At 38.4% G+C, this 12,654-nt stretch overlaps 2 long non-coding RNA genes across 5 annotated transcripts in view; one reads left to right on the plus strand and one right to left on the minus strand.

The window, feature by feature from the left end:
• Positions 1–4,715, plus strand: part of LOC110260285 (uncharacterized) — a 493,307-nt gene extending 488,592 nt beyond the window's left edge. For all 4 annotated transcript variants that reach the window (XR_014843742.1, XR_002343281.2, XR_014843745.1 and 1 more), the window contains one exon: positions 2,687–4,715. This is a non-coding gene — a long non-coding RNA (uncharacterized LOC110260285). The remainder of the gene's footprint in view (positions 1–2,686) is intronic.
• LOC102167557 (uncharacterized) overlaps positions 1–12,654 on the minus strand; it is a 289,014-nt gene that overhangs the window by 224,518 nt on the left and 51,842 nt on the right. Inside the window, exons 5-6 of the long non-coding RNA XR_014843731.1 lie at positions 9,065–9,131; positions 4,544–4,576 (exon numbers count right to left, since the gene is read on the minus strand). This is a non-coding gene — a long non-coding RNA (uncharacterized LOC102167557). The remainder of the gene's footprint in view (positions 1–4,543; positions 4,577–9,064; positions 9,132–12,654) is intronic.

The raw sequence follows: 12,654 nt of genomic DNA on the forward strand, positions 1-12,654 counted from the left end.
GGTGCCTGGCTACCCAGCTTCCTTTACTGTAGCTCTGCATAGGCTTAAGCCTTCTTCTTTTTTTTTTTTTTTTTTTTGGCAATATATTAAGAACACCTTTATTGAACATAGTAATTTAAGTCCTTACTTCATTCAGGATGTCACCATAGAGGTCTATAAATGAGCTCTCTTTGGCTTCTAATATAACCCAAACCTACCAACTATATTCTGTTCCATCTCTGCCATGTCACAGTAGGTACCTGACTCTGACATCAATGCAGACAGAGGAGATACTCTGTTTAAACACCATGAACACACTGATGAGATGCCCTTTTCAAGTCCTAGTCAGAACCCAACAAGCATACCTACTTGTATCTTAGTTTATAGCAAACATTGTTGTACATCCATTATCATATGAACAGGGCCACCACTTCGTCAACTGACAACTCTTTTTTTTTTTTTTTGTCTTTTTGCCATTTCTCTGGCCGCTCCCATGGCATATGGAGGTTCCCAGGCTAGGGGAATAATCGGAGCTGTAGCCACTGGCCTATGCCAGAGCCACATCAACGTGGGATCCAAGCCTCCAAGCCGCGTCTGCAACCTACACCACGGCAATGCCGAATCCTTAACCCACTGAGCAAGGCCAGGGATCGAACCCGCAACCTCATGGTTCCTAGTCGGATTTGTTAACCACTGAGCCACGACGGGAACTCCGACAACTCTTAATACATTTTTTCTTTTTTTTGGTCTTTTCTAGGGCCACACCCGTGGCATATGGAAGCTCCCAAGCTAGGGGTCTAACTGGAGTTGCAGCTGCCAGCCTAAACCACAGGCTTAAGCCTTCTAAGCACAACTCTTAATCATCATCCTATCTTTCCATAGTCCCTCCTATCAAAGAAGCTTTGGGGGTTTCTTGCTCCCGAAGAAGCTTACTCTCAAAATATATTAATAACACAAGAAGGAAAACTGATTAAATCTGTTTATAAAACATGTTAATGACCAATCAAATGGAACGTTTTGCCTATCCCAAAAGCACATACAATTTATTAGAGGTTATTCTCTTAGATGAATGGAATGATCTTTTACTGGTAAAATGATATACCTCAATGGAGATTGAAACTAGCAAGGTAAAGAGTTAGAAAAATGACAATTTTCTCTTTTTAATATTTTTTAGGATTTAAGTTTCTTAAGATTTTCAAGCATCTAAGGCTTTTATGGTTTTTTAAGGATTTTGAGAGTATCTCAATTGAGTAAAATTCTTGGGTAAGGAAGACAAAAGAAAGGATAACTTAGGATATCTGAGTCTCTGAGCACAGCTAGAGTTTGATCTCCAGCAATGAAAGCTGATTTTGTGTGTGTGTGTGTCTGTGTGTGTGTGTCTGTGTGTTTGTGTATACTTGGTTCACAGAGATCCTGGGAAAAAAAGAAAACTATGAGGAATGTGGTTGGTTTTTACAGCACCATGATTGTTTTCTCATTAAACAACATACATATTTTTCATCTGACACGTTATCACGATAGCACAAGCTGGAAAAAATTCTCCTTTTGGCTCAAAGTTAGGGAACATACCAATAATAAATATTTAACACTTCTGGAATTCTAAGAGATGCCTATGAGGCATCTACAACGAGTCTGATAATTTTCAAAAATAATTACTTTATTTTGTTTACACACAAAGTTTGTGCTGCACATTTAAGAAGGATCTTTTTTCTTCACTATTTAATTGCCCACAGACTGGTATAGCTGGGAAGAAGCATAAGAGGTCTTGCTATCACTCATTCCTATCCAGACCGAAGACCATTCCAGACTGAAGAAAACCTAAGTCTTATAGGAGAAAAATAGGGAACAAAGGAAGAGTCCCCTTACAAGGAAGAATTAGAATACTGAATTCTGACTACTGAATTTTATTCAGATGCTTTGTTTCACTGGTTCATTCACAAACAAAACTAGGAAAACCATTTTTTTAGAGAAATAATAAATCCCCCCTTCCTCCCTCTTCCTCTCTCTTCTTTCCTCCCCTCCCTCCCCCTCCCCCTTTCGCTCCCCCTCTGGCATGTGCGTGGGCACTTCCTGTTTTTATACTTTAGTCATTTCTCATTACATGTAAAACAACACACAACATTATGGCCTTCACTATGGGAAATCTGAAGAAACAGAATTGTGGTCCTTGCCTTCAGAGGGCTGAGAATTTGGTAACAACACAGGTTTTCGTGGGGCTGAATTCTATCCTTGTTGTCTAGGTGATGATGGCCCAGTTGCTACCCTCTCTGGCCCTCAGTTTTCCCATAAATACAACAAAAGAAGTGAACTAGATAATTTCACTGCCCCTTCCAGCTTTAACATACTAGCACTGTTTTATTCTATTCTAGTTTACCCCCAGGCCTGTGGTTTTATTAGTTTCTTGCTTTAAGCCCCTTCTGAAATATTTTGTGGAATACAGAAGTACTGAGTACAAATGAGCATGATGTGGAGTTAAAACCTAGTCAAACCCATTATGCAATGAGAAGTTGTTGAATTTGTTCTGCCCTATTCCTTCACTTAATGAAGCACTGATCACTATCTCCTATGTAAACCATATAGTTTTAGACATGTTTCATGCTCAATAACATATAACATTAACATTAAGAAATTACCATTTGGTGATTTAAACTTTGGAATTTGAATATGCATATCAACTATAAAATCTGTAATTGTTCATGTCTTTCAGCCATATCTTCTTATACTTTCTGCGAAATATTCTACCATCTAACTGGAGATGCTGAGTGAGGGCTGCCAAGAAGGTTTTCAAATCAATATCTGAACTTCCACCTTGAGAAACCGGGAGAAGGACAAATTAACTCAAGACAATCAGAATAAGGAAAAATAAAGATTAAAAAGCAAAGATAAATAAAACTGGTACTGGACGATAAACAGGAAAAAATGAACCAAAAACTAGTTCTTTGAAAAGATCAACAAAATTGATAAACAAATAGCCAAATCAGCCAAGAGAAAACACAAATTACCAGTTTGGGCAGTGAAAGTAGAGACATCCCTGAGACTTTATGAATACTATAATCACAGTAAGATAATATTATAAAAAATTATACACCTGTCAGTTTAGCAAGATAGACACAATACACAAAGTTCTTAGAAGATCTAATTACCAAAGCTCATTCAAGAAAAAAATATATAACCTAAATATTCCTCTATCTTCCAACAAAGAAAACTTCAGACCCAGGTAACCTCATTTGTAAATCATGTGAAATGCTCACAGAAGAAATAATGTCAATGTTCTACAAACCTTTCCAAGCAGTAGAAGAGGTGGGAAAATTTCCAGTTCACTTTATGATGTTTAACATCATTAGTCTTTAGGAAATGCATATTAAAGTCACAGTGAAATACCACTATACACCTTTTAGAATGATGAAAACTCAAAAAACCAACAGTAACAACAAAAACTGCCAATACCAAGTACTGATGAGAATACAGACCAACTAGAATCCTCACTCACTGCTGGCAGGAAAGAAATGGTAGACACTTTGGAATACAGGTTGACATTTTCTCACAAAGTTAGTACTTACCATATGTTAGGAAATTCCTTTTTTTTTTTTTTTTGGTATTTTCCCAAGAGAAATGAACACCTATGCTTTTGCAAAAACCTTTAGGAAAATATTACAGCTTTATCATAAATACTAAATCTGAGGACAAACCAAATGCCCTTCAGCTGGTGAACAGATAAACAAACTATGGTACAACCATACAATTGCATATCACTCAGCAATAAAAAGGAACAGACTACTGATATGAGCAACGAGATGGATGAATTTCAAATGCATTATGCTGAATCCAAAAGCTACACACTGTCTGACTCCATTTCTGTGCTATTCTGGAAATGGCAAAAACAGAGGGACAGATATCTGGAGAGGGACAAGGCTGACTCAGAGGGGCACGAGGGAAGTTTGGGGTGGTTGGAACAGTTCTATATCTTAACTCTGCGGGTGATAACACAACTATACATATGCATCAAAGCTCACAGAATTGTACATTTTAACAAGTGAGTTTTACTGTAAGTAAATTATGTTTCAATAAAGCTAACTGAAAAGAGAATAACTGTGGAGATAATCATAAATAAGTGTATACCTAAAGGCCAAATTTTTGGTACTTAAAAATGTTTTAATTCACCTAAAAAATACACACACCCCTTGATGATTACTCCCATTTCTTGGAGTATTTGATACAGATATTAACAAAAAACACATGGAGATATAACAAATATGTCTACTATGTCATTGTTTGGAATAGGGAAAAATGAACAAATTAATGTATTAAAATACAAAGGACTAAATGACACCATCAGGCAAATGGTTAAATAAATTATTGTGTGTGTATACACATGCCCACCCACCCCACACATATAGAATATGCACTCTGTATATACTACACATACACACTGTGGAATATTGTGTTAAGACCGAGAATAATGTATACAAATATGACCCCCTTTGGAGGTTAAAAAAAGAACAGAAGAAGGGGGAAAAAAAGAGGCATAAATTGTTAGCAGGGAAAAAAGGTATAAAATACATACCTGATGACATTTCTTACTTCAAGGGGGGCTGATCTGAAAGAAAATGAAAGGATTATAAATTTTTACATAAGTTTGTATATTATTTGACTTTATAATGATCACAAATTGCTTATGTGAATGAATAGATCTAACATAGTAATAATAATTAAATGAAACATCTTTCTGAATACCATACCAAATAGAGTCGATATTAGTGACGTTAATGCATCTTGATATTTGGTGAGCGTTAACTTATTTAACTTATTCTACAACTGGTAAGTAACATCATGGTCAAGGGCACAGACTTTTGAGCAAGATCTTTCAGTTCGAATGCTGGTTCCACTACCATGAGCTGTGTAACTTTAGACATATTATTTAATCTCTTTGTGACCTATTTTCTTCCTCTATTAAATGGGGATAATAGCAACAGCGTTTACAATGGAATACTACTCAGCCATAAAAAAGAACAAAATGCCATCTGCAGCAATATGGATGGAACTAGAGACTCTCATACTAAGTGAAGCCAGAAAGAGAAAGAGAGGTACCACATTATATCCCTTATATCTGGAATCTTAATATACAGTACAAATGAACCTTTCCACAGAAAAGAAAATCAGGGACATGGAGAACAGACTTGTGGTTACCAAGGGAGAGGGGGAGGGAGTGGGATGGAGTGGGAATTTGGGGTTAATAGATGCAAACTATTGCCTTTGGAATGGATAAGCAATGAGATCCTGCTATATAGCACTGGGAACTATATTTAGTCACTTATGACAGAATGTGATAATGTGAGAAAAAAGAATGTATACATGTATGTGTAACTGGGTCACCTTGCTGTACAGTAGAAAACTGACAGAACACTGTAAACCAGCTACAATGGAAAAAATAAAAATAATTATAAAATAAAATAAAAAGCAAAAAAATAATAACAGTGTTTAACTCACAGGATTTTTGTGAAGATTAAATATTATAGGAGTACCAGTTGTGGCACAGCAAAAACGAATCCAACTAGGAACCATGAGGTTATGAGTTCAATCCCTGGCCTCGCTCAGTGGGTTAAGGATCTGGCATTATCGTGAGCTGTGGTATAGATTGCAGACGCAGCTCGGATTGGTGTTGCTGTGGCTGTGGCATAGGTCGGTGGCTACAGCTCCTGTTAGACCCTTAGTCTGGGAACCTCCATATGCTGCAGGTGCAGCCCTAAAAAGACAAAAAAAAAAAAAAGTTGTATGTGTGCTAGTATACATAAAGAGCTAAGTATTACCTGATACAGAAACACTCAATAAATGATTTATTAGTAGTAAAATGTGAGATTTCAGCTCATTCTAGAATCTGAAGTTAAGGTCATGATTGCTTCCACCAGATTATCAGAATCTAAGCGAGTCTCTTTGTCTTTATGAGTCAAGGAAAAGACAATAAAAAAATCCATATACACTGTAACAGAACCACAGTACTAAAATTGTCTTTTCACAAAAAGGTAAAAGTACTCTTTACTCGTAATATAATCCTATATATTAAGCCTGACACATTTTCCCTTTTCTTCACCTCCTTATCCCAAATTGTGCCCAGGTGCAGAAAAGGATTTGAGTTAGAGGAAGGGAATTCACTGCCATCTAAACTCCATATGGTCACAAGAGATACCAGAAAATGAAAGAAGGTTCAGTCAAAAAGACACTCGCAGTAAAACTGAATTTTTAAAGCTACATCTGTCATATTATTTGTGCCACATGAATCATTTGGTTGCAATGAGGACAAAAGGAACTCAGTGCTAGGACTGCAGGATGTGTGTGTGTGTGTGTGTGTGTGTGTGCGCGCGCGCACGCACGCCTGTGTGTTCGCACACGTGCCTTTTCCACAGAACATATGTTATCCCACTTGAATTCTGCTAACGGTGAAGTTGGATCATGTAATAAAATACAGTGATACACAATCAAAATGTTGGGGTTCAGTCCTCAGCTGAAGAAAAACATTTGATTTGAACTCTGATTCCACAGCTTTGTGGGCATGTTCCAATGATTGGGGGAAAAATGTTCTTATCTTTTCCTAATTAGCTCCTCTTCTATCCCCTCCTCCCCTTGCTTATGGCATTCAACAACAAGAAGGGAAACTTTGCAGACAATAAATGCAGTCGAACCATGAAAAAAAAGAAAGAAAGAAAATGGCATCGCTCTGCGACTCGCATGGTGTGGCTAGAGCGAGGCAGATCCTGGAGAGTTGGAATCCTATCATCCAGAGCATCTGCAGCCTCCTCCTTGGAGAGCACATACTAATCATCTCTCTTCATGGTCAGTAGCCACATAAGGACAACACCAGACGATGCCAGTGGTTTTGGTCCTGTAGCATTTATATGCTTCCCTGCAAAGATGGTCATGCCAGATAATATTCGTCAACCTTGTCCTTGGTCTTCTCTCCTGATTGAGGCAGATGTTTATTTTCCATCTGTACTATATGTCAGTGCAACTGCAGCCTTCATCTGGCAAAGGGTGCCTGTAATATTATGAGGCCATCACATAAGCTGCTGGAAAGATTACTCTGGTGAATAAAATCAGTTTATGGCTAAAAACATTTATTCTTCATTTTGATAAGCTCTTAACAAATGGAAATTTGCTTTCTTACACTTTTGCCAAGCATAGGACTATGTTTATTTCTCGCTATATGGGTCACGAAGGATTCCCAGCTGTTAGCTAGAGTCAGTTGTGCATTGCTGCACTCAACAACATCTGTTTCACAAAAACAGTATCCAGCTTTTAGCACTCAAATGGAGGTTATACCATATGCCGGCAGACCACTTAGTTTTTACCTTGGGAACTAACTTTACTCTAGTCAAGGTAACAGAGGAAAAGCTGAATATTTAAATGTTACCCGGCTTCAGTCACATCTTCATGTGTGCTTGTCATTTCCAACTATATATAGTAAAGTTAGTTCCAAGCATATACCACAAGCTGTTCCTCTGTTTAATTATTAATTGGAAGAAAGTTTGTTTGCAAAACAGTTGAAATGTATTTTGTGATAGACGCTGATGTTGAAAGTAGTGCCATAAGGTGATTTTGCAAAGAGAGCAATCTGTTAAAATGTCGATTAATATTAGCTACGGACAAAAGCAAATCAGGCTTATAGCCCCTAAGTAACACGTGACATTATGGAAAGCCACAGAATAGCAAGTATTTTCTTACATTACAGAATAGTCTTCATTGCTGGACTTTTGTCTTGGTTCCCTTATTTTTGCCTATTATACTTTTTAAAAGAAAATAGAAAATAAAACTTAGGTTTCCAGTTTATTTTATGAGAAACTTAAGCTTTAAAAAAACATATATTCAAATGCATACTGGTTTTCAAATGTACATTCCTGTTATCACCATCCTTAATTTTCTGCAAAGGCCCTTTTCAAGTGCTATAATGCTACAACCATATGTAATGATTACTCAGAGAAGTCCATGATTGTCCCCCCTGGGCAGAAGTTTTAGTTTTTGAAGGTTTCTTTGATGCTGTAATAAATGCTAAGAGAAGAGATTTTCCAGAGTCAAAACTTTAATTATGAGTCTAGAGCATCAAGAGGGCCTTATCTGGATCTCAGCTGGGGAACATCTTAAATTTCCTGATTTCTTTTCAAAGAAAGTGAGAAATATGTCCATCTGGGGGCTGATTCTCCATAAAGACTCCAGACAACCAAGTTAGAAACCATTCATGGAGTTCCCGTCGTGGCCCAGTGGAAATGAATCTGACTAGTATCCATGAGGATGCAGTTCAATCCCCGGCCTTGCTCAGGGGGTTAAGGACTCATCCCCGGCCTTGCTCAGGGGGTTAAGAACTCGGTGTTGCAGTGAGCTGTGGTGTAGGTAGCTGATGCAGCTTGGATCTGGCGTTGCTGTGGCTGTGGTGTCGGCTGGCAGCTATGGTTCTGATTTGACCCCTAGCCTGAGAACCTCCATTGGCTGCAAGTGCAGCCCTGAAAAAGAAAAAATAAAAGGAAAAGAAACCATTTAGTACTATTCAGTAACAACCACAACTAATTACTAGGCTGTCTGGATTTTCCACCTGTGAACTTGCATATAAGATTATAAATCCATCTCTAGAATAACTGCATGACTAAACAGGAGAAATAAGGTGAGTTATTCCAAGTTTCAACATTGGTTACCTTTTACTTTAGAGAAATTCCGGTTTCAAAAGCTAAGTCAAGGCAAGTCCTGGATAGAAATCTATTCATGTACATTTTGGCCCCCTCTGTAGCTGAGCCCCTCCCTCCTCTTCTTGAAATTTCCTGAAGTTATCTATCTTTTGAGTTATAGCCAAGGAACTTCACTTTCAACTATTTATCAACAAAACTTTTCTGAAACATTTGCTAATATATTTCAATTCCTCCCCCTTTCCAGAAATAGTTTTATTTTTAGAGGTAACTTTGGAAAGGAGCAATAGTAAAGATGAGAGTAAGAATAGTAATAAATGATGAATAACCCTGTCCGCCAACAAGTACCAAGACGACAAGTGTGAGTGTCAGCTGCCTACAACTTGACAACTTTGATTATAGTGGCTAGAAATCCTTACATAGTCATATCTAATGAAGCCAAGGCAGGAAGAGCAGGTAGATCCGGCAATGGACTCAAAGCAGGATCTGGAAAACAGAAATCAAAGTCATTCTATCCATCTCTCTGAGGTTATGCAGTCTTTGCTTTTCACAGCCTGTGATACACCAAAAATACATAAGCATGCACTGTAGAACATGGCTGTGCAAGCCTTGACTCTATGCAAATTGGGTCTCTAGTGCTAATGGGGTTCTGATTCAAAATTCCAAGGAGAGAGAACCTGATTGGCCCAGGTGGAGTCATGTATTCAAGACTGGTCTTTCCAGAGGTCACAGCCCCACTGACCCCACAGAAATAACATTGAGAGAAGCTTATTCCTTCACGAGGAGTAAACAGCTTTCAGGAATGAAGCCTGTGGACCAAGAGTGCACTACAGTGCCTGTCTCATATACCTCTACCCTTTCTCAGAGGTGCTAATGAGCACTGAAGTGTCCAAAGCCACCTTGAAGAGATAGCTCAGTGGCGTGGTTGAGGATCGTGACCTCCACAGTCCCACCAGCTGGGAATGGGACTTGGCTCCAGCACTCTCCATGTGACTAAAATTCAGTGGCTCGCTCTCTTGGCTTGTAAACTGACGACTGCATTCCTCATGAGCTTGCTGTGATGATTAAGTGAGTTGTAAAGCTCTTAGAATAGTGCCTGGCATACAGTAAAAGCTATACAAGTATATATAAGTATTGCTTAGCAAAGATAATAAAAATAAAAGTACTGTAGAAATAGAGAAAAATACTGGTTTCTGGGTAACATAAAATATATAACTATTTCTTGATCATATTTGGCACTTGTTTGAGAAAGCTATAACCTAAGAGACTGATACCATGAAAGGCCGTAGAGTATAAAGAAAATCAGTCTATGAAACGTAATTACAATGAAGGGAGGAAAGAGCTTAAGATCTAAAATTTGAGAATCATTAAATATATTTCTTATCTCATTATAAATATGACAGGATGGAATACTGACTTTGTATTTGTTCTCAAGCATTCTTAGTATTCTGTGGGCACTTGATAAAAGTTAATAATAGTAAATGTCATCAGTTAAATTTTTCTTGCTGATCAAAAAAATACACAAATCTTACCTCTCAAAGAGATTTTTTTGTTACCCAGATACACGGTTTTCTCCTGACTAAAGAAGTACACAGGGGATATTAATTAGGTGAAGGATATGATGTGGAGAAGGGGTTGGGAGTGATGCCTAGAGAGGAAACAAAGCCTGTCCATGTCAGAGAATGCAATTTAATAAGCATTACTCAAGTGCTTATACTGCAGTTGGCAGGTTGATAGGTAAATCTGTTTTTTATTTGCAATACATTAAAATTACCTCTTAAGATGTCTGTCTTGCTCACATGCCATAAATTCTTAGAGGGCTGAGGCTGTGCCATTTCATCATACTCACCCCCTCTTCTCAATACACTTGAACATAGAAAGCAATCAATGAATGTGTATTGAACTAAACTTGATGTACAACTTTACAGGAGTCCTAACCTGAGAGGTCTTAGAAGGACATCCTGGAACATCAACAGCAGGCCACAGAGGATGAGGAGGAAGTAGAGTCTATCAGTTGCCCCTCAAGAAGGGTCTCATAAGCATGACAAATCCTAGTTTGATTGAGATCAACCAAACAAGCCTATGATGCTAATGATTGCCCATCAGGAGAGGAGCACAGGAACAGGAGTTTCAAAGTAATGGCATTGCTCAACATCTTATCCTGGAGACTGATACTCATCGTGTGGGGCAGGACGCCAACCAGGGATCAGAATTTTAAGAGCCCCTGTAGAGAAAGTGACATGAGCTAGGCAGAGTATCAGAGCCTCAGCCCAGAAAAATACTCTTCGCATTTAAAACCCAGTCAAGGGGAGTTCCTGTCATGGCACATCAGAGATGAATCCGACTAGGAACCATGGGGTTGCAGGTTCGATCACTGGCCTCACTCAGTGGGTTAGGATCTGGCATTGCTGTGAGCTGTGGTGTGGGTTGCAGAGGTGGCTCAGATCTGGCATGGCTGTGGCTCTGGTGTAGGCTAGCAGCTACAGCTCCGACTGGACTTCTAGCCTGGGAATCTCCATATGCCGCAGCTGCGGCCTTAAAAAGACAAAAGATAAAAACAACAACAACAAAAAAAAACAAAAAAAAAAACCCCACAATCCAGTCAAGGAAATAGAACCTTAACCAGAAAACCTAGGAAGATTTCCAGTCTGAACAAATACCACAAGATTTGAGGATGATTAAAACTGGCAATTTCATGGATGGCTGGGATTGACCCTGGCTTGAGAGAGAGAAGCCTTACAGGGATATAAGAGCCTGCTAATATTCTGTTGACCCCCATTCTAACCTATTCCAGAGCCAGATGAATTGGGTTCTACCTACAGAACAATGAGAGGAGCTAAGGAAGGCCACAGCTAAGGAGATCACAGAGTAAGGCATGGATTTGGTCTCAGAGAAGTTGACGAATGACATCAAAGGGGACATTTATTCCTCTTCAAAGGCAGGGCAATATGTAGAGACACTAGGAGAACACCAGCCAAGCCAGCAGAGAGGGCAGCCAGTACATAGCCTGAGGTCAAGATTGTTTATACTGTGGCTCAACTGTTGGTTAAGATGGGACAGTAAGAGATGGAGAAGGAAATGGGGCAGAGGTGTGGGGGCAGACCACTAGTCCTGGAAGGAAGTGATCACATGGCATTCTTGGCCTCCTATGTCAAGATCTGCATGGCAACCTCATGACTAGGGTGTAACTCAAGCAAGACAAAACCTAACCTTTAATTCCTCTTGGGGCGATCTTACTCAACTTGAGGCACCTACTGCATAATTAACCTCCTCTATGAAAAAAGTCTCCTCTTCATAGTACTTTTTAAGCCGTGTTATAAAGATAGATGAGCTCTTCAAATGGAATAAATTTAAATGAAAAATACTAGCAATGAACACATTGCAAAGGCTTCAGAGATCTTGTAGAAGTGAAATCTTTCATGTTTCCAAAGAGTCAATGCTCTTGATTCTTAAACTAATCCTCCTACATTTCTACTGTTTACTGAATTCAAACAGTTTTGGGGTGGGAATGCAGTATTCTCAGAATTGTGTTTTAATATGTGAGCCAGTAAGGACATTCTCAAAGAAACCACTTAGTTACTATACATTCATTGTCTTGTACTGATTTATTTTTTAAATTAACAATCAGCTGCAGTCAAAAGAAAGGATGAGAAACAAAATCTAAAATAACAAGACTCACTTTCTAGGCTTTTGAAAAGAACTCTGGGAAACATTAGTCTTCAGCTGTTAATTGGAAATAATCTTTATCTTTGATTATTTTTTATCTTTGATTATTATTAAGATCTTTATCTTAAGAAGATCTAACAAAATCATTTCCTTCCATCTTCCATCATGATTCTGCAAAACTGAGCAAATTTAGATTTCACCATTAACAAACTAGGACTAGAGTGTGTTGTTGGCTTTCTTGGCATATTCTACTCTCAGAAATATAGAAAAGCCTCCAAATGTTCTTTTGGCGTATATAATTCTTCTTCCATTTCCCTTTATTCCACAAGTATTTAGAGACAGA

The sequence above is a fragment of the Sus scrofa genome, chromosome 4 (genome assembly GCF_054392235.1).
Source record: "Sus scrofa isolate SSC_HxYL_T2T_F1_AM1 chromosome 4, Sscrofa_HxYL_maternal_Yorkshire_Landrace_v2.0, whole genome shotgun sequence".
Taxonomy (NCBI): Eukaryota; Metazoa; Chordata; class Mammalia; order Artiodactyla; family Suidae; genus Sus; species Sus scrofa.